We start from the raw sequence: 5,848 nt of genomic DNA, 5'->3' as shown, positions 1-5,848 counted from the left end.
GTTTTATTTCCAGAGTTATTTAAAATAGTTATTTAATGTTAATATTTTTTCTAAGGTTTTGTTTCAATTAAAAGTTTAAGTTCGTCTATAAGATAATGACATATATGTGTTAGTTTTAATCTTAATACCAACGGTTTGGATCCAAATCGTTTTATTTACACAAATCACATTTCATACTCAACTATATCCTTTAGTGATTTACAAACAAAATTAAACAATGTTTTGTTCTTTCTTTTGGCCAAAAAGATCAGACTAAAGCGTTCACTGCAATACACTCTCCTTTAAACTGTGTTTTCACATATTTGAAAATTCCGTATTTTTAGTTTAGAAAATAAAGGTGCAAGGTAAGTTTCTGATCTGATATTTTTGAGAAATTTCACATTAAATATTCATATGCCATTATACAAGGTTGATGGATCTATACATCAAAAATTCTTTTGAAGTCAAAATTTTAAATGAATTTTTATAATTCTAAAATGTCAAACCGAAAGCTAGACGTATTCTCTAATTCATTACTATGAAATTCTTGTTTAATGAAATGGTTACATTTCTTTTTATAGTAAACGGTCGTATGTTAGATGGTTGTATTCTTCTTGTTCCTATTAAAATCCATGAAACAATTTTTAACTAAGAATGTCCAATAAGAATAAATAATGTGGTATCAGGATAAGGCTGTTCCATTTGGTATTTTTGTTCACGTTTAACATCTAACAGAAAAAAAATAGTTGGCGTTATGTTGTAAATAAAATCAAAATATAACCAGAACTTTAAGTCATGTAAGTTGGTATAATTGATAATTTTATTTTATATTTACCTTGTATGTCTTGGTAAGAAAGACAGCAACATATAATATTTAGAAGATTGATAATTCCTAAGACAGACATCAACATTCATTCGGGAACAAATCTATCTTTTGCTTTTGGTATTAAATTATGAATAACTTATAAGAAAGATGTGAAATGAATATACACACAATCATATCTCCTTTAACAGAAATCAATTTTTAGATAATTTAGTATTGGAACCATCATGATATATTATACCTAAGATGCATTTGAATATCTATTGATTTGGGACAGTAATATATTGATTTACTTTAAAACAATTCAACCGACAGGAGTATCAGTTACACCATAAGACTGTACTAAAAATACAATACTTTTTTTGTTAAGAATTTGCACATAATGTATCGAAATGAAAAATATCAAGAAATATAAGTGAGTTACATAAAATTATTTAGTTTTCCTTCCATAAGTACTGTGTGTAAACATTGTGCGCAACCAGGAAACCCAAGAATAGTTTAAAACAGATTTATCGCTGCACGTTATTTCTCTCACTTGTCGCCTGAAGTCGTCCTCAATCGTCGTCGTCGTCGTCGTCTTTTTACGTTGTTTTGCATATAATTTCAAATACTATAATACAGAGGTGGAAACCGTAAAGGCAAAAATTATCAGCAGAACAAGATCTACAAAATTGCTAATATGACCAAAACAAATTGTGCAAAATACGGCTTAGGCTAAATCTATGACTGGGATAAGAAAATCGTTAGTATTGCGAATAATTCTTACTTTTTTTTGCATACAGTAAAATTATAAAAATGACCATATAATTGATATTCATGTCAACATCGAAGTGCTGACTTCTGGGCTGGTGTAACCCTAGGGAACGAAACTCCTTCCAGCAATGGCAGCGACCCAGTTGTGTAAATAGTCATCAGAGGTACAAGGCTTATCGTCGATGGGCTTCTAAAATGTTGTAAATATCTCACAAACAGGCTTTGAAAATTTTGGCAAAATGCATGCTTCCAAAATGTCGTATGTGAACTTGAACATTTTTGTAAAAAGCAGTGAAATAAAAACATTTCTGGATTATCAAAGAACTTAAATTATTTTCACAGAAATAAAGAAATGTACAATTATTTTTCCCCAAAGCCATTCTACAACGATTTTCAAGTTTTCATACAACATTTAGGATGCAAACATTACAAACAACTGACATTGGCAATTTTGTAATATGTCTTATTTCACACATTTTGATTGGTCTAACTGTATGCTAATTTGTAATACCAAAGATTTCCTCCTGCCCAGACCATATTGGTGTCAAAAAGTATTTTTAGCCAAAAAAGTCATATACGACATTTTAGAAGCCCAGCGACGTTATAATTTAATACGCCAGAATGCGCGTTTCGTTAACAATAGACTCATTAGTGACGCTCAGATCAAAATAGTTAGAAAGCCAAAAAGTTGTTTTTTCGCTGATTGTTTTGTACATTAAACAGCCTGTCATGCTTTTCTATGACGTCTTTACACCAATATGTTTGATATGTTGCACTGGTATGAAATAAGTAGATGTGGTATGATTGCCAATGAGACAACACTCGACCAAAGACCAAATGAAATAGAGGTTAACAATTACAGGTCACCGTACTGGCTTTAATAGTTAGTAAAACTGATACTGCATAGTTAACTATAGAAAACGCCGAATTGCCAATTATATTTAAACAATTCAAATGAGAAAACTAACGTTGCGCAATGACGAATTACAAATTCTTAATATCAACGGTATAAAATACAATAATAATCTTTTTTTTTATCGAAACAAAATCAATGTAAGTACCATGAATAGTATTTTCCAGCATTTCGATTAGTAAAGCTGGAAAATATTGTACTGTTGTTTCGTCAATATTCATGAGGTATACAACAAAGATATACTTTGATATTTTTCAAGCGCTTCACTTTCTAGCCGTCGTTTTACGGACGCCATCACGAGTTGGTTGACCGTTATGGAATAACCGTTTCACAAATGATATCGGATATGTTCCTTACGTCGTAACTACAATCCCCTTCCCTTTCATGAATATGACCTACCGAATTAGACTATTTACTGGATTTGTAATCACTTAAGCAACACGACGGGTGCCACATGTGGAGCAGGATCTGCTTACCCTTCCGGAGCACCTGAGATCACCCCTAGTTTTTGGTGGGGTTCGTGTTGTTTATTCTTTAGTTTTCTATGTTGTGTCGTGTGTACTATTGTTTTTCTGTTTGTCTTTTTTATTTTTAGCCATGGCGTTGTCAGTTTGTTTTAGATTTATGAGTTTGACTGTCCCTTTGGTATCTTTCGTCCCTCTTTTATGTCAGTAAGCTTATTTCATAATTCCAATTACTCGTGAAGTCCGACACTTTAATTTTATCCGTGACAGGCATTGGCATCGGATACAGGGTTTCATTTATATTTATACATAAATTCATTGTTTTTTGTAGATGGTATTGTCTATAAATGACGGTTAAAAATTCTAAGATATATAAGTGAATACAATATTGACACATTTGTATTGAAAACATTGTATATGTTTGATATTCGTAAAATTTGCTGCTGGACATTATTTGAGATACTTTTTCAAGTTCGACGAGCTGTCGGCAAATTCACTGTCGCTACAGATAAGAGAATAGCGAAAACAAATTAACAATATATTTACCATTGATAGGGAAAACATTGTTAAAAGAATTGATAATTGAAATGGGAAATGTGTCAAAGCGACAACAACCCGACCATAAAGCAGACAACAATTAAGACTACAATTTTCAGAGTTTAGCTATTAAAAATAAAGAATGTATATTTCGTAAAATTTAAAACCAAACGAAAAAAAATTTGTTGTGCTTCAGCTTTCAGATTTGTACTAATTCCGTTGATTCCGACTGTCCTATGCACCATATGAGTTCGTGTAAAAAAATAAATATACAATAGGGAACGAAAACCAGGATAGTTTTAAGGTATCTTTTTATTGGTACTTCTAGTTTGAAACTAAAATATTAAAAATCTGGAAAAGAACAATTATGGCTGTTAATATAGGATTTGTTTAAATAAATTCGCTTGGTTAAATTTCGGAAGCACGATTATAGAATTCTTCATTACTTCAATCAAAATTTTCATCAAGGTAACCAATAGTGTTATTAAACTTTTCAATTACAATGGGGGAAATTATTAACTTAAATACCGACTCCTAAGATAAATTGAGAAAGAGAGAAGTTTATAAAACCTGACAAAATCAAAGGCTCTACTATATCAACTAACAGAACGAATGGATGACATGTGTGTGTCGTGTTCCGGACCTAGTACAGACATTTTCCAAGGACAATAATTAAAACCAGGTTTAATCCACCATTTTCTACATTTAAAAATTCCTGTACCAAGTCAGGAATATGACAGTTCTTGTCCATTCGTTTTTGATGTGTTTTGTTATTTGATTTTGCCATGTGATTATGGACTTTTCGATTAAATTTTTCTCTGAGTTCAGTATTTTTGTGATTTTAATTTTCATTAAATCTGGTGGCAATAAAAATATATCAACGTGTGAATAAACGTAATTGTTGAAACATACATAACTGCTAGTTAATAAAACTTTTGATTTGACCTGTTGATATAATTTTTAATGTGTTTTTTTTTGGTTATTTAATGAATTATTGAGGGTTATATCTATAGTCTCTCTTTTTTTTTTAAATATATACATTATTGATAAGTGTTTGGTATGACTATAAATGTTCACTGCTGTTCTCGTTTTATTAACAATGAAATTATTGTTCTTTTAAAAATATTTCCGTTCTTCAACAAAAGCTGACGAATATTTAGGATAGTAGAAGCACTCCACACCTTCTTTGAGAGTTTAAACTCGGTTTATATATATAGTTTTTCTAACATGAATAACACAATTTTAGAACGAAACTTAGTTAAAGGTACATAAACATTAAAAGCAGAACACTGACTTTAGCATTCGACAATTTTGTCACACCAGTAGGACCAAAAAGAAAAATCAAAGTCAAACTATATTCCAATTGTTAAACAGACAGTATAATTGAACGACAAATGATAAATAATAAATAAGAGGGATTAAGGCCATACGATACAGTTTTGATCCCATAATGAAATTTTGATGAAAATTTGCAAGTTTTTTTTACCTGATTTGATAAAATAGGTAATAAAATATATACCATCATGTGCTACCTTTTGAATAAGTTGAGGTTGAAATTTCTGATATTTATTAAAAATTCGGATTTGTGGATGTATTTTACCTTTCGACAGAAATACATAACTTTTTTGTTTTAAAAGATAACACAAGCTGTTTTTATTATTCTGTATAGTTAAGACAGACCTACAGGAACACCGCCACTAACGACGGCACTCTTCTGCATCGTTTTTTTTAAAGCCTTAATAGGATTCAACACGTACCAATAAAGGCAATAAAGTAGTATACCGCTGTTCGAAAGTCATAAATCGATTGACAGAAAACAAATCCGGGTTACAAACTAAAAACTGAGGTAAACACGTCAACTATAACACAGGTTCAAAGGGATAGGCACATACTGTCAGGTAGATTTCTCATTATGGATTATGTTCCAATTTCCGTCATAGTATAAAAAGGTGAAAAAATAAATGATTTCTAAACGATTTAAAAGTTGCTACAAAAAAGCCCATAAGTTTCCAATTTCTAAAAGAACACATCGAAATCAACAGTTGTCCAACTGTTTACCAATTCTTATTGATCGGAATTCATTTATGAAATATTGATTGCATGTACAAAAAATCTTAGTAGGATTATTTGTAAGCGGTAGTCACACTTAATACTGCTAAAACATTACAATGTCTAAGAAGATTTCAGAATGATATATAGTAATTAATTACTTAATTGTGTGAAATTGTGTTATTGATGGTACTATTGTTAAAGCTTGATGTATTGTATGCTCCTTGTCTTTAATAAGGTAATGTTGATATAGCAGTCAACATTGTGTTATTACCTCAATAATTGTAAAATAAAGACAACAGTAGTATAAATTCATAAATCGATAGAAAC

Source organism: Mytilus edulis, chromosome 9, assembly GCF_963676685.1.
Source record: "Mytilus edulis chromosome 9, xbMytEdul2.2, whole genome shotgun sequence".
NCBI lineage: Eukaryota > Metazoa > Mollusca > Bivalvia > Mytilida > Mytilidae > Mytilus > Mytilus edulis.
The sequence above is the reverse complement of the archived record's forward strand: the minus strand, read 5'-3'. Positions refer to the sequence as shown.